Here is a 26,855-nt window from a genome sequence, read left to right on the forward strand (position 1 = left end):
AGGCCTAAGAGTGTCATTAAAAAGCCCCACTATGGCTCAGAAGTGTATGTGACTTTGTGTCTGTCAGGCAAAGTAAATACGGCATTCCAGAGTCTGTTGTTTTTCTATAGCCAGAGAATATATTTGGGAGGTGAGTAATTACTGTTTTATTAAAATTCAGCATCCTCAATCTTGTACTTAGGACAGAAAATCTAATAGCTTTTAAATTGTTAGTTTAATCTGGAAATTGGTCAGAGGTTTTATTGTGGTAACACCATAAGGTAAACCATGGGGTTGAAGTCTGTGCCAGTTATACAATTTTTCCACAAAGAATGGCATATGGTTCCCATATCTTTACATCAAAATACCAAAAACTCATATTGGCATATACCTCTACATGCCTTCAAAAGATTTAACATGAGACTATGATTTGTATGTGCCAACAATCCTCTCTGCCCTCATAAAACAAGCTTTTCACTAGTGAAGTTTTGCAAAATCTTTTTTTCTCCTCTACCTTTTCCCCAAGATCTGTAGCAGCCACTCTCAACCAGGTGTGGTCTTAAGAGGCTGAAAAATGTTAAATTGAAATGATAATGTGCTTTTTTATCTTCTCATCCTCCATCAGTCTCTTTCAAGTCTCAACAGCATTCCTGGAGTTCTACTAGTGGCAGTTGCTCTTAGTTCCTTTGCACAACATAGCTCTCAAAACTACTAACCTCTATGACGGTTTATGTGGCTGTTCTTGTTGGAACAGCTCTATGGCATTTATTCAAGGGAATAAGGAATTGCTGTTGCAATCATGGCTTGGCAAAGGGAGATCTAGGAAAGGATGCCCAGATGAGAATGAATCTGTCAGAGTCATTTTCTTCTTGGTTTCAGTGCTGAATTTATTTTGTCAGCTTCTTAAGGAAGTGGAACATACAGGCGTTTGAAACTTAGCTGGAAACTGAAATTCATTTACATTCCTGAGGTAAAAAGCAGAGTCCTATTGTTTTACTCTTTGTCAGCATCCCTCATTTTCTACATTAAATAAGTGACCAAACTGTGAGTCGGATCACTGCTATAGTTCTGATAGCTCTTTCTAAACTTTGCCATGGAAGGAAGGGAAAGTGTGGGAAGGGAAGGGGAGCGGAAGGATAATCAGTCTGAGTAGAAATAAAAAATTCTAGTTCTGTGAGAAGCAAATGTTTGATATATGAGAATAAATTATTCCAGAATGGAAAAATATAGTTCTTCCTATGTGTGTTTGGTATAGCTTGTCATGGTGATACTTGTCAGTACTTTAAAGAAAGATCTTGTTCATCTCTAGCGGAGCCCACATTTTGACTTATGTGAAGTAAATTTATCTCACTGCAGAGTGCCACCCCAAACCCTATGTATCATGTATGCCTGTCTTGAGCACTCAAAATATAGCTTGTGCTGGCCTTCTCCAGAGAGGGGAATTTCATCCTTGGTTAACTGATGCTAAAAATGTACAGATTTCCTCTCTTAGCCCAGAAAGACAAGTTTAGTGCCACTAAGCTAATACATGAAACTGTATTTCTAAATCCTCCCTCTCTCTCATTTTATCGTTTTTCATCTTATCTTGTGTTTCTTCATAGACAGTAAGGTCTTTAGCGCAGAGATTGTGGAATTTTGTGTGTCTTGCTGACCTGGCTACTTTAGGGTTTTCGGTGAACAAAGAGTAACAATAGATACTGTTAGGGCCAGGCAAGATGGAGTGGATCGGGAAGATAGGGAGCTTCACTAATATGTCCGTCATCAGCTGTGATTTTTCTCACTCAACTTGAACTTTAAATAAAGTCTAAATGAGTTTTAGGTTGAATATTTTAGTTACACACAGTAAAACCAGGTCTGCATCAGGATTGGTTAATGGACCAGTGGGACTCTAGGAGGTTGCAGGTTTCTATACAAGCAAATTCTGAGGCAAAACTGAAACCTGTATGTGTTCACAGCAAGAAAGTGAAAGAAAGAGTTTCTAAAGGCAGGAAGATGGTTACTACACAGAATCCTGATCCTGTAAGTAAATATGCAAGTACTCAGTCAGACTAGCCATGTGCTTAAACGTAAACATTTGCCCAAGGGTTTGCAGGACAGGGGATCAAGCTGTTAATTGAAAACTGATAGAATAAGGCAGTAATATAGGACATCTATAATATTCAGTTTATGTCCCCTCAAATTATGCCAGATATTATTAGGGTCTCAGGGTCTGGAAATAAGTATTTTTATTTTTTATCTCTATCTGAAAAGGCTACTACAGTGAGTTGCAATAACTTAAATTTCCATATGCACCCCAGGTGCTGAATACATGGCTGGAATTGAGATATAAGACATACATAATGAATGAGATCACTTTCCAGAATGAAAATAATTACCATTCTAAAATGGCCATGGAATAAAACCCCTAAAAAATAAGTAACACAGGAAGTTTAAAAAAAAAAACAGATTTAAGAAACAGATTCTCCAAATACTTCTCTGTTTCCCTGTTAGTGATTTTTCCAGATTTGCAATGTGGGGGTGGGGGTGGGGGGGGGGGGAGGAGTTTGGTTTTGAAGCAGCCTCAGGCAAGGCTCAAGACAAGTATTTATTCAGTGGAAGTACATTATATCCATTACATTCCAAATTGGGAACTAGAGCATGTGCCATTTATTTTCTGGAAGTAGCTATCAGAAAGCTAATCAGGATACAGTACACAGCTGAAAAGCAAAAGCAAAGAGAGCACAACCCACATTTTAGATCTGGTTTCTTTTCTTCTATCCTTTTTTTTTATTGTCAGATCAAAATGTTTCTAGTCCAAAGTAAAAGGACCTAAAACTTTCATACTCAGAACAGAACACCTCTGTAACTTCTAGTGTCTTTAACATCTACCTTTACTTGGTATTAGACATGCATGAACTCTCAGGTAAGTTAGTGGGAGATGTGCAGATAAAAGTTTGCAAAATGCTTTTGTAAAAAAATTCTGTGTCAAATGCAATTTTTATCAACTAAAAAACTGAACATCCAAATCAATTTTTAAATGTAAAAAGTGAAATGAAAAATGTTGGTATCTTAAAGGTGGGCATGTTTTGCAATTGTATACAGTCTCTTGAATCCTTATTCTCTGATTATTTATTGTATCATATTCATATAGATCTTTGACTTTTAAGCTCTCTTGGGTAGGGATTTCATTCTTCAGTAGCATATCAGTTATAAAATAATCCATTCATTACATAACTTAGATAATTAATGTTTCCTTTTTCTAACTTGTTAAAAGGAAGACTTTTTGCATTTTCTATTTATTTTTCCTTTCAGTTAAATACATTCATTGGTTTGGTCCTCTCCAGAGCTTAACAGCATTCTCCAGTGGTAGACATTTTAATTACATTTACCAATAAATACCATATATTATACATATGTAAGCACAAAGTCCAATATCTCTTCAGTAACTGACATTTTAGTGGTGACCACTACACAAAGTACTCAGGATCTGCAAATAGCAGATGAATTTGCTTTGAAATAAATAGGAAATGTATTTTGTCAGTGTGTTGCAAGTTGGTATTCATACAATAATCATGTGTATGTTCATTCTCATTTGTGGTAGGGGGATAAAATTAGCAACTTTTTTAAAAGCTCCAGGAGAGGACAAGGGGAAGAGGTGCCATACAGCATGCTTTCTAGGGTATAGCTTTCTTTATACATTTTTAGTTTGAGGATTTTTTTATCCTGTTTCACAGAAAAGATCATATGAATCTATAATATCACCAGAACAATGGAAACGAGATCAGGTTATAATGGACAAGTTCCACATGACCTGACAGAGTTTGGGGCTGATCTCAAAGCTGATGAGTGTGAAGGCCTCAGGGGGAAATCTGACCAACCACATGGAATTGACCCCTGCCCCTTTTGTCTAGAGAAAGTCAGCGAAAGTAACTGAGCCACTTCTGCTGACAGAGATTGTTAATGCCTTTGGAAGAAGAAGGCAAGCTGTCAAATCCATTTAAATATGGAGTGGCCTGCTTCTTAATTAAGACACCATTTATAGAGGTCAATAATCTTACCATATATCCTGATATTCTACACTCCTGATAAGTCATCTCTGATATGTGACGCCTTGCATCATCCTGGATCCCTTCCAGTCAGGCTTTAGACCTAGAAAAGGCATTGAGACAGTACTGATTGCAGGAGGATAGGAGAGTGCAGGGAGGGCCACCCAGAAAGAGAGGGAGGGGGCATGTGGAGACACCCCATTTAGCAGTTAAAATTTTGGCAGGGGCCTAGGATGTGGGGCACCTCCTAAGTGCTACCACAAGTCACTTCTTGACTACGGAGAGAAGTAAAATGTCCACCTTCTTACAGTTAGGACCCTCAGCAACTTTCAAGTCTATGGGTAATGACATCCTATTAACTTCCATAGAAACATCCATAGAGCCATACCTCATTTGTGGTTTCTCCCTAACTAAATAATATCTGTAAATGCCAACAGACAGTGTATGAGAGCTTGAACTCAATTGCAAAACTTCTGTTCACTGGCAGGACCCTCTCACTGAAAGAACTATCTCCCCCTTTGCATACCAAGCACATTCTGTGCTATAACTTGCATGTTCCTACTGAATAAAGTTGCTTTTCTGGGGATCCAGACACAGATGGTCTCAGAGATACCTTTGAGCCAACCCCTTCAAGGCATCATGAGTTGAGCCAACCCATTCAAGGCATCATCATTATTTCCATCCATAATCCTGCTGGAAAGGCATAACAAGTGGGGTTCCACAGGGGTCTGTTTTGGGACCGACTCTGTTCAATATCTTCGTCAACGATTTAGATATTGGTATAGAAAGTATACTTATTAAGTTTGCAGATGATACCAAGCTGGGAGGGGTTGCGACTAATCTGGAGGATAGGGTCATAATTCAAAATGACCTGGACAAATTGGAGAAATGGTCTGAGATAAACAGGATGAAGTTTAATAAAGAGAAAATACAAATGCAAAGTGCTCCACTTAGGAAGGAACAATCAGTTTCACACAGACAGAATGGGAAGCGACAGTCTGGGAAGGAGTATGACAGAAAGGGATCTAGGGGGTATAGTGGACCACAAGTTAAATATGAGTCAGCAGGGTGATGCTGTTGCAAAGAAAGCAAACATGATTCTGGGATGTATTAACAGGTGTGTTGTGAGCAAGACACGAGAAGTCATTCTTCCGCTCTACTCTGCGCTGGTTAGGCCTCAATTGGAATATTGTGTCCAGTTCTGGGCACCTCATTTCAAGAAAGATGTGGAGAAATTGGAGAGGGTCTAGAGAAGAGCAGCGAGAATGATTAAAGGTCTAGAGAACATGACCTATGAGGGAAGGCTGAAGGAATTGGGTTTGTTTAGTTTACAAAAAGAGAAGATTGAGGGGGGACATGATAGCAGTTTTCAGATATCTAAAAGGGTGTCATAAGGAGGAGGGAGAAAACTTGTTCATCTTGGCCTCTGAGGATAGAACAAGAAGCAATGGGCTTAAACTGCAGCAAGGGAGGTTTAGGTTGGACATTAGGAAAAAGTTCCTAACTGTCAGGGTGGTCAAACACTGGGAGGTTGTGGAATCCCCATCTCTGGAGATATTTAAGAGTAGGTTAGATAAATGTCTATCAGGGATGGTCTAGACAGGATTTGGTCCTGCCATGAGGGCAGGGGACTGGACTCGATAACCTCTTGAGGTCCCTTCCAGTCCTAGTATTCTATGATTCTATCATACATGAGGATCAGGATCTTTCATTAGATACGTAACCAATAAAGCTACATAGAAAACATTTTTGTTAGGTGGGCAAACCACAATATTTTATAAAAAAATTCAGGTTGAATGAAAATGTTTTGGGTTCAAGGCTTTTTTTTTTTAAACATTAAGATAAAATTCTAAACAAAAAGCAGTTTAAAATAAAAAGCTGTCATGTTTTGCTCAGAATTTTTAAGAATTTAATAATTTGTCATGAATTCATGAAATGTTTTGGTCAAGCCCAATCTACAAAAAGAGTAGATTGTCCAAAAAGAGTACTCTGAAAAATTGTGCTCAGTATAAATAAGTGTCTCATGTATATTGTTGGAGTTACTGTTCTGATTGTTTAGCAAAAGACACTTCACTAAATTCATCAGTTGTGTATGCCCATTAACTTTGGAGCAGTTACACTAGGGCTGTGTCTAGACTGGCAAGTTTTTCCGCAAAATCATCTGCTTTTCCGGAAAAACTTGCCAGCTGTCTACACTGGCCGCTTGAATTTCCGGAAAAGCACTGACAACCTCATGTAAGATCGTCAGTGCTTTTCCGGAAATATTATGCTGCTCCCGTTTGGGCAAAAGTCTTTTTCCGAAAGACTTTTGCGCAAAAGGGCCAGTGTAGACAGCACAGTACTGTTTTCCGCAAAAAAGCCCCGATCGCGAAAATGGCGAGCGGGGCTTTTTTGCGGAAAACCGCGTCTAGATTGGCCACGGACGCTTTTCCGCAACAAGTGCTTTTGCGGAAAAGCATCCTGCCAATCTAGACGCGCTTTTCTGAAAATGCTTTTAACGGAAAACTTTTCCGTTAAAAGCATTTTCGGAAAATCATGCCAGTGTAGACATAGCCTAGAAGTCACTGTTACCCCATCTCTCTTTTTTGCTGGGGAATGACAACATTTCCCAACTGATAAACAATTCTGTTGACAAATGGGTGAAAGCCCAAGCATGTTTCTCATTCTCTCCAGATTTGCTGTCCCATCCCTAGTTGTTATAAATATATTAGTTACAGTAGTTTGCTTTGGAAGATAAACATAAATAAAAGATGAAGAAAAGTTACACTAGTGGAAACCACAGCTCTGTCTAAATCTATCTGTGGATTCCCATAAATGTCACTATTTTCATCAGCTTGCTGGTATTCATATTGTTTTGGCAGCACTGTTCCAGTTATCATTATTTTCTCTTTGTTTTTCTCTCTCATTTGAAGTACCACTTGCTATTTGCACATCCAGGGCATATCTACGCTACATGGAAGATTGATGCTGCCGCAGTCAATCTTCTGGGGCTCAATGTAGAGTGTTTAGTGTAGACCCACTAAATCAAACCCAGAGGGTGCCCCTATTGGTGCTAGTACTCCTGCTCCTCATGAGGAGTAAGGGAAGCTGACAAGGAGCATTTGCTCCCATTGGCTTCCCACTATGTGGACAGGGGAAGATGTGTGAATGGGGGATGTAAGATACATTGACTCCAGTTACATAGTTTACGTACCTGGAGTTGCATATCTTACTTCAATCTCCTGATGTGTGTAGACCAATCCCCAGGAAACACTGGTAATACTCTGCATTAGATCAGTAAATGAAACAAATCGACAATATTATTTATTCACATGGTAATATGCTGAAAAGAGATTTCCAAACAGTGCTTGCTTGTGTCATCTCGACAGAAGCCTTTTTACAAGCTTTGATTATGACAGCATTACTCCTCCGAGATCCCACCCATCATATTCTGAATGTAGCAGAGCTGTCTGTGTTTTATATACCTCAAATTCAGCTAGATTGGATTTATTTGTCTGCATGAATAGCAGGCAGGAAACTGATTGGACACAGGGCAGGAAGTTCTGAAAGGCAAATTCTACAGCCTTTCATTCAGTCACTCTGGTTTATGTTCCTCTGGAAAAGGTATATTTTCAGGGTTTGTGGCATCCTGAAAATTCAAACTTAAGCTAACTAAATGAATCCCTGGTATCAAGTATTGCTAGAGACTCCAGTAAGAACAGATTCAATTGTTCTCCCTACAAAATAGGGGGGCGATGGGAAGAACTGGTCCAAGTTTGTCCATAGCTTTTCTAAAACTTTTCTAAAATTCAGGAATTTTTTAAATAAAAATATTACTATGGGAAAGAAAGATCCACTTGGAAAAAAGTCACTATTGAACTAAAAGCACAATATAGTATAGAATTCCAAGCCCTCCCCCTCCAGGTCTTAACTCTAGTAAAAGTCCCATTGAAGTCAATTGGAGCTTGGCCTGAGTGAGGGAGAGCAATATTTAGTCAATGGAAATTAGAAAGGAAACAAATGTTTGGATTAGTTAGTCCACCCTTAATGCAAGATTGTCCCTTTTCATATATTTCTCGTCCTTTGCCTTATCTGATTTTAAGCAAATCAGGCAAAGGGGCTCACAGTTCTTCCCATGAGATAGTCCATGTCCCACATGGAGGTTTAACAAGAAATCCTGACAACTTCAGTCTTTAAGATTGTGCATCAACATTCACCTGCCTATCAACAATCCTGGAACTAACACAGATGCAACACCACAGTATATATATCAGCTTTCATGTCATCTCTACAAAATGATCCTTAGACTTTGATTTGAGTGTGGATGATATCAAGAGTGGGGATAGGAGAACTATACGACATCTGGATCAGGAAGAGAGAGAATTAAATATTAATTTGCTTTATTATTTTATTTCTTTCCTTTTAACACCGAACTTTTATTGCTGTGGCATTGAATTACCAGCAAGCATCTGATACCTTTCTGGGCACATCCTTAAAACCTTCACAGACATGTTATGTCAGAAATGTTAGGTTTGCAAGCAGCCATGCTATTCAGCAGCAATTTTATAGCCACAACTGAGTTAATCACTCTCATAAATGGTGAGCTATCATGGGATGGGTTGCTGAAATAATTACTTTCCTCCTCCCAGCAGACCCAGGAGTTTAAAAACCAATTCACTGTCTATTTACTCGGAAGTTGTGAACTGGAGGAACATCCAGAAAAGTTGTAGCAGACTCTAAGCAAAACCTTGAAAATAAATTCCAATACAATAACAATTCTAAATGTGAAATTCATTAAAACAGTGGCTGCATCTGTTTAAAATGAATTCCTTTAACCAAACTGCAAGCCAAGATCTAAAGTGTGGTACGTGCAGATTGTAGAAGAGTCTTATATTCATTGAGAACCAGATGCCACAAGCTGTGTCACGATTACATGATTAATTAGATGTCATTAGGTTTTTATCCCATGGTTGGTACTAAACTTTAATTGCTTTCCGTGGTCTCAGTCTCTAACGTCTCAGCAAGTACATATGATGTAAATTTTCTATTACTTGCTGAGAAATTACTTGCTATTACTTATTATTAACTACTTGCTTCATGAAGGATTTAATTAACAAAATCTTCTGTTTATTACTGTTTTCTTAATTTATTATAACAATATTAATAAGATTGTAATCAAACGGTTCTCAGTTTATTTAAAAAGCTGTGGCAATGTTATTTGCTGTTAATCAGTTTCCCGAAGCGCAAATCCAGAAGAAAGACAAAAGATAAAAGAGGATACATGAGAAGAGGGGAGAAAAAGAAAACAATTATTGTTAGTCAGCTATGGATTAGATATAGCCTTTTTTCATCAGGCTGACTTTGGCAATGTCTGGTAGCTGAGAAATACCCTCTTTTACTTTGGGATAGTTTCCCCCTTTCTTTCAGCAGCAGGAACCAGTGGAGAAAATACCAGTGAGCAGGCAGAGGTTACATTCAGGATCATTAGGATATATTGTTAAAACCAATGAGAGATAATGCCCAAGACTCTATATAGACATAGCATCCATTAGACCAGGAGTGGGAAACCTTTTTAAAGTTGGGAGCTGCTGTTCGATTAAAAAAAATCAGTCGGGGACTGCACACAATGAAAAGCAAAAACAAACAAAAAACAAGCAAAAACAAATTTAAAAAAGCATGCCCCCCCTTTCCCTAATTCTAACCCTCCCCATCCCCCCCGACTGAGAAGGAGAAAAACGTTCTCCACATTCCCCTTGCACACCAGAGCCTAATGGGGTCTGGATAGTAGATTTTGTGTGCTCCAGCTCAGCAGGAGGATGGTGGGTTGGGAGGGGGACTGGATCACCAACATGGTAGGTTACTTTAGGTCAATGCTTAAATGCAGGAATCTATCCACAACAGGCGGGGGGGGGGGGGGGGGGGAGCCCTGAGCCTTGGAGGCCATACTTGGACCCAAGGCCTTAGGTTTCCCACCTCTGCATTAGACCCACAGCATAAGGTCTCATTTCAGGAAAACATCTTGCTTCAGGAAAGTACTGAAATGTACTTAATGGAGCTGATGGGGAAAAAAAATCTATTTAAAAAAAAAATAAAATTGAACCCTTTCCCTGCCCCCCCTCCTGCCCCTCCCAAAAAGTATAGACTTTTTTTTTTCAAAGTCTGAAGCACACACATTTTGGCAAAATGTGTTTGCGGTTTTTGATCTTTTAGTGAAAAAAATAAAATTGTCAGTAAACATCTTCCCTGAAAAATCAAAATTTGGAACATCCTAACCATTTCCAATGCTTTATTTGAAGCAAGTGCATAAGTCCCAGTGAAGCCAATGGACCTTAAGCAAAATGGGTTAAAAGTAAGCTGTTTCTGAAGTACTTTCCTGAAACAGTAAATTAGAGCAGAAAAATACAAAAAACAAAGAAACAAAAATAGATCAATAAAAAGGAAAAAACTAACAAACAAATTTAGAAAACTCCTTCAGGAGTTCTTGGGTTTTTCCTTTTAGTTTTATCAAGTACACTTGTTCATGTATGGGAAAGCATTAATAAGGAGCAGTATAGTGAAAACTCAGAGGTTCTTATTTTATCTATAGCATTCTCCTGTTGCTCATCTCTTCTACCAACTAATGTGCTTTTGTAATATATCATATATTTTCTATCCCAGAACCTTTGAGCCATTTTGTTACCCTTTTTTAGATATTTACATTTGCAGTGTTTTTAAAAATAACCAAAATTGACATAATATTCAAAGTGTGCATTTAGTTCTCTATTTATAGTGTAATAAATTTAATACATTTTTGTAAAAACAATTTAAAAATCCATTATCCTGATTACTTTAAGTCCTGCAGCACTTTAGGTCAATGCTTAAATGCATCAATCTATTCACAACTGGATGCACTTTGTGAATCTTAGGTAAGTCTTTGGCCATATTGGTGCTTAGTTATCTACTTTGAGTAGACAATGCTGGAGCCAACTCTCCAATGTATGTTGTTTTTAGTAGTTGGAGGTGGTGGTGAATGTCATCAGGATTTCTTTAACTGATGAGGATTACCTGATTTCCCCAATTCTGGCATTTGAAAAATTAAGAAAAGAAAGGAAGTGAGAGGCAGAAAATGTATTTACCTGCCCTATCTACTTGCTTCTCTAGACTATTTAGACACAGACTATACTACAAGATTACTTTATTAATACAGCAAAGAAACTGTGTTTCAAGAGCTGACTCAATGGGGCTGTTTCTTTCATTCAGGTCTGAATTTATATCGTATGCTGGTGTGGTTGCTGAGGCAACATGATAGGGGTAATTACTTTAGCAAATTCTCTGATAGTTTTCAGTGCCTAAGATGTCTGCCATTGGGTAGCCTACAACAAGTATGCCTTCCTTTTCTGGAAACCCAATACTTATTTTTTTCAGGATGAGGAATATATATTTACTTTTCTTTTTCTCTGTTCAGGGCACAATACTTTGTTTTTAAGAGAAATAATGATTTTTTGAGTACCCCTCTGGGACTCATTGTAGATATAAAAACCATGGGTCTGGTTCTTTCCTTACATTTAAATAAACAAGCCTGTCATGACTGGCTAAATCTCTGTCTCTGATTTTCCCAGTACTTGCATATGTTGGAGCAGGGTCACTATAGTACTGCTCACATTCTGTAGCTGTTAGCCAAGGCTACTCAGACACACAGAAATAATAGCAATAATAAAGCAACTAGCTAATAAGAATAAACGACAATATTTACAATTAGCTTCTGTCCAAGAGAGAATGTCCCAATTAACAGTTTGTAACACACATTAATTCCATAAAAAGTTGTGTCTCTCTCACCTTAGCTATTTTGCACTAAATACATGGCTCCATATGAGTTCAGTGAAGTTTAGCCTTCATGAAAAGAAACAACTAATAGTACAAATGATAGCCAGCTGTACTGTGGACAAGCTTCCTTATATTGTAACAGAATTGTGTCTCTTTCCTGATCTGCAGCTAACAACCTAAAGCTTGCTCTCTGTTCTACAGAGGCAGTGTTCATACAGTGAATAGTACATGTGGGGTTTTCTTTAATGTATATATTGATGGATCTTCACTGGGACTCGCATACTCATTTCAACTCTGATCTGAGATAAATTTGAATTTAGGTTTCCAAAAGTGTAAAACAGTATAGACAGAGTTTAATGGGCCAGACTTCAGGCCCTGTACATTTTATTGGTCCTGTATACCCAGTCTAAGTTCCAAGTTGATTAAAAGATATGTGGATTGATTCTTATATACTTCATTGGTGGGTTTGGACTGAGAGAAACTCTGGCTTTGCCTTATAAAATAACCTATGTATCATTTGAAAGCTGTTTAAAAAGAAAAATTCCCGTCATTGATGTTCTGTTGCAATTTGGGAGACAGACTATTATACTCAGTTTATTCTGGGAAGACATTACAAATGGTGACTAAATGTTAATGGAGTGAGAGAGAGAAAGAGCCTTCAGAAAAATAGGCATCACTCCTGTGCCTGTGAACTTGAATGGGCCTAAGATGTACACACAGCATATTGTTTTACATTTCCTAATATTCACAATGATGAAGTAATGTAGATGTTGCTATTCAAGGGAAGAGGAGCTGGCATAATAATTCTCTGAGCAAGCCCCAGTACAAAGAATGCTGTCCTGTGAGTGTGCATCTTTGACATCTAGGCCATGTCTACACTACAGATAAGATTGAAGCAGCCACAGTCAATCTTCTGGGGTTCGAATTAGTGGGTCTAGTGAAGTCACTCTAATTTGAACTGAGAGAGCACTCTCATCAATGCTGCTAGTCCTGCCTCTGTGAGCAGAAGGGAGAGTGTGTGCCCTTCAATTTCCTGCAGTGTGGACAGCGCCAAAATTTGAGTGAAGATACTTCCACTTAAGCTACACAATTAACGTAGCTGAAGTTGCGTATCTTAATTCAAACTTATTCCCAACTGTAAACCAGGGCCTAGTGTAGACTTAGTTCTTGAGCCGGACTTATGCTTCCATTGAAATCAGTGAGAGTTATGCCACTGATTTCAGTGGGCCCTTAAAAGGTTTCAATCTCAGCTTCACCTGAAGAGAAAATTACCAGGGAACACTTAGAAACAGAGGTTTCACCAACATTTTCAATGGAGTTCAGACTTTAAACCATTAATGATTATGATCTCACAATAAATTCTGTGGGAAACGAGCTTTTGCTTTCATCAGGTCTGAACTGGCAACTTCTTTTTCATACTTATGGAAAGAATCCATGTAACTGCCTCACACTAAATGGAAGAATACCAGTATATCCCTAGTCCATATTGAAGCCAGTTTATGAGATCTTCCAGATTCTGTGGACTGTCAGAAAGTCACATATAACTTCTATGTAGGGGCATAGACATAGAATGTGATAGTATGAGCTTAAAGCAGTTGTGTCAATTAATCCTCCTTAAGAGTTTGAAGGAGAAGATTATAGCACACTTGGCAAGACATCATGGAGCCAAACTTGATTGTTTTAAGGGCCACCACTGGAAAATTTGGATAATCTACTTCATCATTGTATGCCACATACTCCAGTAAAGACATCAGTCTGAGCTATCACCTTCTTAATATTACCATTTCCAAAGGAAATGGGTTTGTACAGATCCATTTCTTTAACAGCAGTTGCTAATGTTACATACAAAGATTGCTGAGACACTAAGTAAAATTCTTTTAAACTTGATTTTGATAATGGTAGCATAATCAAATATATAGTTTCAGCAGATGTTTGCTTTGTGTGTTTAATTATCCTCTTTTAAAGGTTATTATTATGATATTCTCCAGCCAACAAATATAATCTACTTTAGAAACCTTTTTCTTACCATTTCCGACAGTTTGTTTCAAAAGACAATCCACATTGAATCTCTCCAATCCGGCACCTTGGGACCTGACCAATGCTAAACTAGAGAATTTGCTGGCCCACAGGAGGTCAATATTGTCTAGCAGCATTACCAACCCTTCCACTGCTTCTTGGATTCTTAGAAGACATTTAGGGGTACATTAGGGCTAAATAACACCAAAGAACACTGAGAGCCAGGACTGGCGGGTGCGAATACCTTTTATGGAACTGCAGGAAAGTTAACCACACCCATGTTAAGTGAACAGCCAGCTAACTAAAATCATATTGGGCCACGTATATTGACAGACCATAGAATTCAGGACTAGAGAGGTTCAACATGTACTGTGATGTCTATATTTGGTCATATACCTGGATTCTTATGATTAAATTTGTTTTGTACTATATTAATATGAATACATCACCCAGTGAATTTGGTGTTCAAGTCCACCATGGGTACTGTACTTTGTAAAATGTCAGGTAGTGAGAATAATCATGGAATTATAGAGCTGCATGATGAATATACAGTTTTGTATATGTGATATTATGATTCTCTCTGTAGATCTAAAGTTAAGGAGTGAAATCGGGTTTGGGGACTGAATTATAAATGTTGCTGCTGTATCATGTTTACCTACAAGTGATTAAGAGAGAAGTGTCATTTTTCATGATCACTCTGTGAAACTACAGGCAGTTTTAAAGTACCTAAAAGGGTTTTACAAGGATGAGAGAGAAAAATTGTTCTACTTGGCTTCTGAGGATAGGACAAGAAGCAATTCGCCTAAATTGCAGCAGGGGAGATTTAAGTTGGACATTAGGAAAAACTTCCTAATTGTCAGGGTAGTTAAATACTGGAGTAAATTGCCTAGGGAGGTTGTGGAATCTCCATCATTGGAGATATTTAAGAGCAGATTAGACAGACACCTGTCAGGGATGATCTAGATGGTGCTTGGTCCTGCCATGAGGGCAGGGGACTCTACTTGATGACCTCTCAAGGTCTCTTTCAATTCTTTCTAGTGTTCTCTGAGTCTATGATTCTTGCTATCTAGTTAGAAAACCGGTTGAGTGTGTATTTGCCATTTATAAGTGTTCTTACTGAAAGTTTTAACACACATAGGACGCTATTTGTCCAGATTATCAGGCAAGATGGACTAATTCCTGCTATCCAGTCCTTAATGAGGTTTTGAACGTTGCCTAAGTTTACACACTCATGTTTGGTGACTAATTCTACACCTTTGCTTCATGTCAGGATGTTTGGTGCTTAGATGGCTAAATCAAGGCTTAAAATACCAATATAATTAGAGATGTGCCTGACTGTGTGCATCTGAGAGTTCTCTTCAAATCCAGAGGTCTTCTGCTGTGCTTAAAATTTGGCATACATTGGATTATCTTGTAGAATTGATTAGAACCCATGCTGACACACTTTATAGACCAAACTGAAGAAGACAGAGAGAGCTCAAAAAGGCAATGACACAGTATCTCTCTGAACTTCATCCAGTGGAGTCTAATAGATCTGTTACTAGGTAACCTCTTTGATGGGGTCCTGCATTGCAAATTTCAAAAATCTGGGAGTTGTCCTCCACGCTATGAAAGCCCTCTTCACCCCAAGTTGCTTTATTTGGGTTGTGACCCTTGACACTATTATAAAATAATAATTTGGATAATGATATGTTGGTCAGCTCTAAAATAGATGGGGTAGAATTCTCTCTCTAATGCACGGTCACCTTCATATAAGAACTAAGACCTGTTATAATTTGACAAATGCTGTTGTCCATCAATGTCAGATACCCCAAAGGAAAATATAAATGTGAACTCCAATGACTTACCTCATTATAACTGCTGAACTATAGGTGAATTCCTTCCTGACACCTGACTAAAGATTGAGGGCACTGGAATTATCATGGCTAGTGGAACTTCCCGTGTTGGTATCTAATCCTTTTTGAAATTCCCATCACTTTCTTAATCATACAGAAATATTCACTTTGACTGCAATAACATGCAGATTAACTGTGGGTTGCATATAGTTTTCTATTGTAATAGATTTTTTTCTTTCATTCTTGCATGGTAGAAACAAATAGAAATACATGGTTTATCTTCTCAGAACCTATCATATATAGCATAAAGACTGTGTGCTTTATTCAGTAAAGTTGCTTAGCTCTAAGTATCTGAGTAATCTCACTGAAATGAATTGGACTACTCCTGTTCTTAAAATAAGGTTATATACTTAATCACCTTGCAAAATTAGGGCCTATATCTGTCCCATGGCTCCACTTATTCTCCTTTCCAAATAAAATTATCCTTGGTTTTAACTTTCTCTCAATAACATGCACAGTGTATAAATTTTGAAATATTCAGTTGAACAGGAGAACTTCAAATTAATATATTTTAACTTTCTTAAGGCTAAAACAAACATGTAATCCTCCAGTATTCAATAATGTAAAACTGTTGGCTGATATATTGGTCAGGTATTAGTTTCCAATTCAACACTGCTTGGTTTGGCAGTGTTCATTTTTCTCTAGGCTGGCCACAGTATTAGTTGGAGAGTGAAGCCCCTACTGTATGTGGGAGACACACTAATGTTGAGGGAAGGACTTCTCAGTTTTCTTTAACATAATAAAAAATATTACAAACACAACTATGTGGCAAAGTAGATATTGAGAATACATGCATCAGAACTTGCATATTCGCACCATCCTTTTCTAGGGAGCCCTGTAGTAGGTAAGATGACCCATGAATGGTTCTTGGAGATTTCCTGGAATTTTCCTGGCCTAAGTGTGTATCGGCTGAGAGCCACCCTTTATCATAGCTTATACAGGCAGTCCCTGGGTTACATCAATCCGACTTACGTTGGATCCCTAGTTACAAATGGGGAGGGAGATGCAGCTAGTGCGGGTGCCTACCCCACTGTCGCCACCTCCGGTGGCGCGGGGGGTGCTTCCCCCCAGCAGACCAGGGAGACGCGGAGTGGCTTTTCTCGCTGTGGAGGATACGGGTCTGCTGGGGGGAACAAGACACCAGCCAAAAGGGGGCACCCCAGAGTGGAAAAATTAATTTCCTAGGGAACAGCAGGAGCAGCAGGCAGTGAGACCCATTGTGTTACAGTTCCCACCTTGGGAGCAACTGCTCTTTCCCTCTTCAGCACTAGAGCTGCAAGTATAGATTCATAGACTCATAGATTCATAGACTTTAAGGTGAGAAGGGACCATTATGATCCTCTAGTCTGACCCCCTGCAGTGCAGGCCACAGAATCTCAACCACCCCTCTTAGAATAATCCTCTCACCTATATCAAAGATATTGAAGCATTCAAATACTTTGAGGACCCAACATGCAGAGAGACCTTCAGCTGTGATCTGTGCCCAATGCTACAGAGGAAGGCGAAAAGCCTCCAGGGCCTCCGCCAATCTACCCTGGAGGAACTGCCAATCTACCCTGGAGTATCTTGTTAGCGTTACGTGAAATTAACAAGTCCCTTCCAGCCTGGCAGAGGTGAAGCTGAAAAATTACCCAGTGGTGTGGGTGGGCAAGAATGGGGAGGAGCAGGACAGAAGGGAAGAGGGGATAAGCCGCAACCCCACACCCTGGCTGGAGCGGAGCAGGGTAAGCCCCGAGGGGATGGGTCTGGTTGCAAAGTGGGTGAGTGGACAATGAGGACCCACCTATGGCTAAACTCCTGTTCCCAACACAGAATTTTTCTTTAAAATTAATCCTGTGGATAAATTCTCTCTCACACTTCACAGGAAGGGATTTCCATTTTCTGCTCAGCAGAATACAACAACAGCTTTGATTGTATCAATATTTCACGGTGCTCTCCAATGACTATTGATTACACTTAATACCAATTTCACTGAACCATCTGTAGCAAATTCTATTTGGAACAGTAATATGCATTGAATAAACTTTTTTAGTTATAAAAAACAAAGATTCTGACTATTAAATGAATAACGGGGATCTTTCAGGTACCCCAAAAGGAAGATTTGGATATAGCATGAAACACTGAAACTTATGATCATTTTTTAATTAAAATATCAACCAAAAAAACCTTCATATCAAAACAGTATGTGTTTTTCTTCGAATTAGGAAGTTGTATGAGAATCAGGGTCTTTTCCACCTAACTTCAGCTCCCCGTCCCCCCCCAAAATATGTACCAGTTCCGACTTACATACAAATTCAACTTAAGAACAAACCTACAGTCCCTATCTTGTACGTAACCCGGGGACTGCCTGTACTAGTAGTTCTCAGACTGTGGGTTGGGACCCAAAGTGGGTCATAGCCCCATTTAAATGGGACTGCCAGGGCTGGTGTTAGATTTGCTGAGGTCCAAAGTCAAACCCCAAACTATAGCCCTACTTCTCAGGGCCAAAGTGCAAGGACTTCAGCATGGGCAACAGGTTTAATAAGCCTGCTGACCCTCCATTGGACATCTGAGCTGGGGTGTCCCTCCCTTCTCCAACAACCTAGATGCCTCTTCCACTCCATCCCTTATCCCCAAGGTCCCCACTGCTTACCATGTCCCTCCTCCTTGGGGATATGGGAATGAGGAGAGACACAGAGAGCCTAGGGACTAAGTATGTTCTAGCAGGTGTTGCTGGGGCTGGTGGCTCAGCAGGTGATGGCCGGGCCTTCAAGGCAGGAGGAGTTGGTGCTCAGGGGCCAACCTGGCTCTGGTAGTGCTGGGGCTGGCCTGGCACTTGGGGGGCCCAGTATCTTGGCCTGGTATTCGGGCCGGCCCAACTCTGGTGGTACTGGAGCTGACATAGTGCTCAGGAGTCAGGAGAGCCAAGACTTGGTCTGATGCTTGACAGGAGGGCCGCAGGTTCAGCGAGGTCAAAGGCCTGCTGTGGCTGGGGAGGGCAGGCTGAGGCTTCTCCTGTCTGGGGGACCCGTGGGCTTTTCCTTTGGAGGGGGGATGCTTCGGGGCTCCAGCATATGGGAGAGGAGCTTTGTGTAGAAGGGTCAGGACTAATAGGCTCGACTCCCTAATGCAGGGGCTCACCCACCGTCCATGGGCTCCAGCCCTGGGTGGCAGGGATCAAGTTAAAGACCCTCTATCCAGGGATGAAGTCTTTGGGCTTTGGTTTTGCCCTCCATCCCCAGCCTGGGGCAGCAGAGCTCTGGCTTGCGGCCCTACCTCCTGGGGTTGTGTAGTAATTTTTGTTGTCAGAAGGGGATTGTGGTCAGTGTTTCATCCATGGGCAGCATACATTTTGTTATGTGCATCAAGGCATGTGTGGAGGTGCACCACCAGTAGAAACACACAGCTGTGGGCACTTTGCTGACCAGCTAGGTGACAGCTGCCCTTTTTCTGGGTGGCCACCCGAGTGCTCAGTGTACAGAAAATTCTAGTTGTGGTGCAATGAAGTTTGAGAACCCTTGGTTTATACTCTTGTCAATCGCATATTCAACAGGGGGCAGCCCTCTTCCTTATCTATATTTCCTGACTGTTCCAGATATTGTGATGACTTTCTCTCATAGCTTACTAGGCCTTTTCTATCACATTTATTAGCACATATTTTGGTTGGTTACCATGGCATATTTGTGATTGGACTTTTACTAATGTTCCTGTTTTTAAATATCTAGAACTGATATGAATGGGCATCTTGTGGTTCCTCATCATCAGTTCAGCAATGCATGTGGGTAACAGCACTCTATCTTATGACACATGGTCACTTACTGCTTAGGTGCTTATGGCAAGCCTCTAGGTTTTAGAACTCAGTTAAGCTGAGCTTTTATCTCAGGGCAATAAGCTGCGTGTTACAACATTAATTAATCTTATATCCTAATATACCTGATATATTTTATCTTTGGCTAAAAGTAGAAGTCTTTTTTCACAGGAGTTAATAACAAACCATACAAGCTATGAGGGTTTTTTTATGGGGGGAGGAAGGAATCTGGTGTTAAGATAAATAAATCTTTATTATCTAGATTAATATAATTGTTGTATTACATAAATGTTTATATAATCTAATCCTTGCCAATGCTAGAGGCAGTTTTGCCAATGTACAATACTTCGTAATCTTTGATATTTATATTAGGGCTCTCTAGCGATTAAAATTAATAGTGATTAAACATCATTAATCAAATAGTAAAATATTATTTATTTATATGTTCTGGATGTGTTTACACTTTAAAATATATTGAGTTAATTACAACACGGAATACAAAATGTCAAGTACTGACTTTTATTTTTTTATTAAACTGTAAAAAAAACAAAAGAAATAACTTTTTTCAATTGACCTCACACAAGGGACTGTAATGTAATCTCTTTATCATGAAAGTTGAACTTACAAATGTAGAGTTATGTTACAAAAATTCTTTCAAAACTGGAATTGTAGCCAAAACATAAAGAGGAATATGAATGTTTAGCATATCTGACACATAAGTAGCTTGCAATGCAAGGTACAAAAGTGTCATGCAAAAGCCTGTTCTCACTTTCAGCTGATCTTGTAAATAAGAAGCAGATAGTATTATCTCCTGTAAATGTAAACAAACTTGTTTCTATTATTAATTGGCTGTAAAATTTTACATAGTTTTGTTTTTAGTGCAGTTATATATCACAAAATTCTACATTTGTATGTTGCACTTTAATAATAAAGAGATTGCATTACAATACTTGCATGAGGTGAACTGAAAAATACTTTGTCATTTTACAGTACAAATATTTGCAATCAAATATATAAAGTGAGTGCCATCTGTTTTGTATTTTGCATTGTACTTGAAGTTGATATATTTAAAAATTTAGAAAGCATAGACTTCAATGGGTTTCGATCAGGAAATATTTAATGAATATTTAATGAAATTCAATTGGTATTCTATTAGCAGTGCGATTAATCACAAAAATGTTTTAATAGTGATTAATTTTTGAGTTAACAAGTTGAGGTAACAACCCTAATTTATTTTATTTCTAACACAGTGGCCAAAAATTCAAACAGGTGCATATCTAAATACATGTTTATATGCCTCATGCCTAACTTAATAGAGTGAACCCTGTGATTCCCATGGGAAAGTAGAGAGAATGTGAGCAAACCCATCTTCCAAATATTTACTGGGGGATTTGTGAATCTAAGTCCAGATGTACACTAGGGAGGAAAGTCAAACTAAGATACACATCTTCAGCTACGAGAATAGCATAGGTGGAGTCAGAGTACCTTAGTCCAAATTTCTGCGGTGTCCCCACTGTGGGAGGTTGACTTGAGAAACTCTCTAGTCAACTTTACTTACTTCTCGCGACCTGGTTGAGTACCGGAGTCGACAGGGTGCAGTCAGCCATCGATTTACTGGGTCCTTATTGGACCCGCTGAATTGAACCCCACAAGATTGATCTCTGCAGCATCTATCTCCCAGTAAGAGGAGACAAGGCCTAAATAGAGCATGCATAAAAGCACCTGATCAAAACCCATTGAAGTCTATGCTGAAGAATGCTATCAATGGTGCTCTGAATTTTATAGTTTGTCCAAATTTTGAAAAAAGACCTATGTGTATATGTATAATACAAAGCCTGTAGAAGCCAATGGAATTACTTCATAGTTGTAGAGTTGTACTTGATATTCACTCTCTATAATTTTAATAGGTACATATACACATACAGTCTTTCCTCCGTGAAAGCCTACCCGAAGAAATGACTTTTAGGAAGCAATGGATGAATCTTAAGTAATTTTTAAAAATTCTTTTTTTCATTATGCATGAGCCCCAACAAACTGGATGTTTCCTCCAGTTTTATCCTAGACTCTTGAATCTAGAAAGGTTGATGCATCTTTAAATGTCACTAAAACAGATTTTTCTTAAGAGATTATCGGTGTGTCCTGCTAGAATGTCAAGGATTTCCCAGAGTTTTCTTCATGGTGTTTTGGTCTTTTGCTTTTGTCCCCAATCAGAACCAGGATGCACGAGAAGTTTGTAAAAGTGAAAAATTAGTTAAAATGTAGTGTGTGTCAGTTTTAAAACTCCAACAAAGTCTTAATTATATTTTCATCCAAAGTGCTTCATCCATATATTTATACAAGGTTTTACTGCCATGGACTATCTTTCCACAACAAACATCCATTTTTTCACTGATTGTGCTGTGAACTTTCATTTATCACACTAACCGAAAATTGTATAATGATTCTGTAAAACTTGCCAATTGCCTGAGAGCTAAATAATGTTACCTCAGTATTTGCAATATTCCCTAAAGTAAGTATAGGGAAGTGTAGGGAAGACTAAGGTAACTATATCTGTTTATCTAAAATAAAATTGGCAAGTTTTTAAGGGTGACTTGTGCTTTTCCTGTCAAGTAATACTTCATGGCTCGCACATAAATTGGGCCAGATGTGACAAGCCATTAAGGTAAGTGAAAGGCATATCACAAATAATTTCCTTCATCCATTCTGATGTTGGCATTCTACCATGTTGTGAATGTGATAAGTCATCTCTAATCATTCTTGCTCCATCCACCACATCTCTCTTTAATCTTAATTCAGTGGTTAGATGAGCAAGCCAAACTCCACTTAGTTGTGACTTTTGCTGGAGAAACAGTTGATACATGTAGGGAATTTATTTTTTAATTTGCTTTGAAATGAGAAAATGTTACAAAGGATTCATTTCAATATCCTTTCCCACCCTAATGCAGTTTTGAACTCATTAACATCACTATTTTGTAGTAAAGTTCAGATTTGGTTTCTGATAGCTACATAGTCCAATTAATTCAAATCTAAATTTTTTCTGATCTCCCTCTAGTTTTGGGATCACACTGCATAAGCTCTTCTGCATTGGCATTTCTGCCATGGAGCTCTGGGGCATGGTCCCAGTTCAAATAAAAGAGGAATACAATCATAGTAAGGACAGTTCAACTCAGCCTTCATCCCAAATGTCTGCACTATTCACAGCAGTTAATAACTGCTCATCTAGATTAACGGCCCAGGAAAAGCAACTATCATCGTATCATATGCAGTAAAGTTTACATTCACAGAAATAATTCTGTCTACGTCTACACAGCAACATGAGTATACAGCAGGCAGTTATTTCGAAATAATGTCGAAATACTGCCAAGCTGGAGGACTTCTTACTCGGACCCCTGTAATCTTCATTGTGTGAGAAATAAGGGAAGTCAGAGGAAGAGTGCTCTATTTTGAAATAAGTGCTGTGTGGAAACTCCCAGTTTCTAAATAACCTCTTTTGAAATAAGCTACGCAATTGACATAGCTCAATTTCCGTAGCTTATTTTGAGTTAAACCCTGCTGTGTAGATGCACCCTTTGTAATGAATCCATTACTCATTTCTTTGCTGTGTTCACTACAACTAGTCTGAAATTTTACCTCTCTACAAGTCAAAAATAGAGCACTGAGAGGCTTAAAACAGACTTTCAGGCAATTAATTTGTTTCTCATGTAACAGCTAACATTTTGGATGAGTGTACTATTTTAAAAAACCATCTTAATCCTTTTTCAATTAGGCCTTACTCCCAGAAAAAAAATCCAGACCTATAATGATGCATAATACATTCATTATACATTATTTTTATATTCTAATGACTCATTAATATTTGTGTATGTGTAATATTACTATGGCAGACTTCTTTAAAATAAATCTGTGAATAACAATTGCACACATTTTTAATGATCTTAGTAGTCCATGCTTGGAGTGTCTCACAAATTGAGTTCTTTCCTTCATAGGTGGTTCTGGCAATAATATAATCAGCAACACTTCCTACATGAAGTTACATATAAACAGTGACCGTATTTATACTTCCCGGCAATCTTCCCTGTTAGTAGCAGGATTACTAATTGCTAGTTTACAGCTTCTTCCTCCTAAAGCAGTGAGACCTTGGAATCTGGCCCTTCTCCAGATTTTGTCTTGGAGGAGACAGACATTTCCAGTTCTGTGCAGCAAATACATTGCAAAGTCTGCTCCACACTTGTCGCAGCAAGGCCGACAGAAAATAGACTGGTCTAGCTGCAAAGGTACTGGCCTTTAGTTACACAGCTTGATTGTTGACAATCTAGTCTGGCAAGAATGAAAATGTGCAATGTGACCTGCCCTGTGTAATTATGATTTTTTTTCCGTTTAAAATCAGGATCGTTCATGATCATCTTGGGAAATTGTGCAGTTTCCACTTGAAGCAGACCTAAGTTTGTCACAATGCAAATTTCATTTTGATGAGGATTTGCTAATAATACTATACAATGGAGCATAGACTCCTGCATTTTAAGACAATAGTATCTAAGACTAGCCAAGTAAAGTAGACTTGCAGGGAAGTTCTGTGAGACAATTTGACCCTCAATTTACCTTGAATCTGATGTGAATTTGTAATATATTTCTTTACATTAATTAAGACATCTACTTCCCCAAACACTGACTAAATAACATGTTCCTAATCCTAGTGAGCTCCTGTCCCTATTAGTCACTGTGGACAGGAAGGTTCATCATTTGGGCTTTTAAGGCATACAATTACTCAAATGGGATTTCTATTCTCAGTTACATCCCTTTCAAGTGTGTTTTTCCCCCTTTTCCCCATGGTTTTTCTGTGTCTGTATTGTATGAATACTAGGGTTGCCAAATATTTTCCATGGATATTTAAATACATCATATGTCTGCTTTCATATCACATATCATCATATCACAAGCTTTCTGACTACAGAGGATGGTGTATATAGGCTGGCAAATGTTTAAATTTATTTTTATAATATAAATATCTTAATTAGCAGGACCTCAACACCGATACAGTCATCAGGCTCTTCTTAGATGCTCAGCTGATGTAAATGTATCACAGCTGCATTGGAGTCAGTGGAGCTAAGACAATTTACATTGGCTAAAGATCTGTTGCTCCTTGTTTTCATAAACCACTAAATCCTATAGTCCAGGTAGTGGGCAATAAGCAGTTTTTGGGCTGGACACAGTTCACCAGGGTTAGTCCGTGGTGAGCCACCAGTGCTATATTTACTTGTGGGTCAGCAAGTACGGCTGTTCGCAGCTCACATTGACTGCAGATCACCACTCCCAACCAATGGAAGCTACAGGAAGTAGTATGGATGGGAAACTCCTGCCTCCAGGTCCCATTGGTTGGGAACTGTGATCCATGGCTCATGGGAGCTGCAAGCAGCCAGACTTATGGCAACTAATCCTGACGTAACATGTCCAGCCTGTGGGCCGTTTATTGTCCACTCCTACTACAGCCTGTTCCCCAGTTTGAATGATGCTGAATCCTCATCATGATGTAATGTGACAAAAGTGACAAACCCTACAACCAGCATAGTAAAAATACATCCATCAAGAGGCTAGACCAGGGGTGGGCAAAAGGGCCTAGGCAGGCTGGATCCAGCCCGCCAAGTTGGTGGATTTGGCCTGCGGAGGCCCTGCTGCTTCCCCACCCCCAGGCCAAATAGGGGCTGGAGACAGGGGAGCATGTGAAGCCTTCTTCTGCCCTGCCAGGAGCACACGGTGCTATGAAGTGCTGTGCGCTGCTTGCAGGGTGGGGGCAGAGTGGAGGAGGCTTTGCGCACTCCCCTGCCGCCAGGCCCTAATTGGCCAGGGGTGGGTGGGGGAGCGCGCAAAGCCTGCTCCAACCCTGCCGGGAGCACATGGCACTTTGAAGCACTGCGCGCCGTTCGCAGGGCGGGGCCAGAGCAGTGTGTGCCCCCCCACCCTAGGCCCTATTTGGTGTAGGGGCAGAGAAGCTCAGGAAGTCTCCTCCCATTCTATAGGCATGGACATGGGAAGGGGCAAAGGCACTCCCTCACCCTAGACCAATCATTATCTGGGAGTGGGAAACTGGGAAATATCTTGGCCCCACCCCTTCCGCTTGATGCCCTGCCCCTTCCTGTGCAGCCCAGAGCCACTTAAAAAATTTCCGAAGTGGCCCCCAGCAAAAAATGATTGCCCACCCCTGAGCTAGACAATGATATTTAGGTACAGCTTTACGATAGGATTCGTGTAGAGGCCTCAACCAGGCAGCATGCCTTTGTAACTAATAGACATACTAACTCTTTGTTCCTGCTACTTATACCTCTTTAAGGATAAACCTATTGTCCTCACTCTGTGAGGCTGGACATGAGACGTGACTTGGAAGGGAGAGGCAAAGCCATGGCTGCACCTCACCCTTCTCTGCACTCTCGGGGTGCTGTGCAAACTCTAACATTTAAAAAAAATTCTTCTGTTGTCATAAAAAATACAGCAGGTTTACAGATACATAAATACCTTGTTCTAAAAATGCCAAAAGGTGAGCCTGCATTGAGCTGGAGTGCCCCTTTAAGGAAAACATTGTCTTTCCATACTGAAACTCCTGTCACTGAACTCTTTCCAAAAGCAAGACAAAACTGCACTGTTCCAGGACTGTGTTGCACAAGTGAATTCAAAACAAAGTAATCACAGAGCGATCAGGTTGCTCATAGCAAAGCTTTTATAAGGAATCACAAACCTGTGTGTTCTAATCTCCTAAAGTGTTTCTGTCAGTACTTCCCTTCCTCCCAGCAATTTGGACCACAATGACAGCAGCAATAATTGTAGGATGAGTCACTGGATATATTGTAGGTGAGACATCACCAGTGATAGGAGGCCAAGAAACAGCTTTTATAAAAATTGGGCTAGATTTTATGTTGCCTCTAGGCTTCTATTGGTTTGTAGTGGTCTCATTTGTGCCACTGTAGGTAAGGGTCTCAGTATTTCCATTAGGAAACCCATTTTTTCCCAGGGTTTACACCATGGCTTCAGAAATTCACTATGAGCTGAAACTTGGCATATAAGTTCCTAGTTACTGAATTATTTTTACATAAACATAAGGCATGTGCTTTTTTACATTCTTCTTACTCATAAATATTTCTCCTTAAAATATTGTGCAAGATGTTAATTTGATGTTAATTGAAACCAGGCCTTTCTGAAGCTAAGGTATATAACAAATTCAATGCCCAATCATTTGAGTTGGTAATTTTCTTCATACAGAAATACTGTCAATATGCATGTCTCTAGTAACAACTTAACAACTATCACAGAATTGTAGGGCTGGAAGGATGTCTAGTGTGGCAGGACCAAATAAACATAGACCATTCCTGACAGGTAGTTTGT

At 39.4% G+C, this 26,855-nt stretch overlaps 1 long non-coding RNA gene across 3 annotated transcripts in view; it reads left to right on the top strand.

The window, feature by feature from the left end:
• Positions 1–26,855, top strand: part of LOC142829575 (uncharacterized) — a 315,467-nt gene that overhangs the window by 20,328 nt on the left and 268,284 nt on the right. Inside the window, exon 1 of one of the 3 annotated variants that reach the window (XR_012904104.2) lies at positions 773–949. The exons of 1 other annotated variant lie outside the window; for it this stretch is intronic. This is a non-coding gene — a long non-coding RNA (uncharacterized LOC142829575). Of the gene's footprint in view, positions 1–772; positions 950–2,564; positions 2,882–26,855 lie in introns of those variants that run through there. One more of the 3 variants, XR_012904107.2, reaches the window with a different exon arrangement.

This window comes from Pelodiscus sinensis, chromosome 4 (assembly GCF_052426305.1).
Source record: "Pelodiscus sinensis isolate ZL-2025 chromosome 4, ASM5242630v1, whole genome shotgun sequence".
Lineage (NCBI taxonomy): Eukaryota > Metazoa > Chordata > Testudines > Trionychidae > Pelodiscus > Pelodiscus sinensis.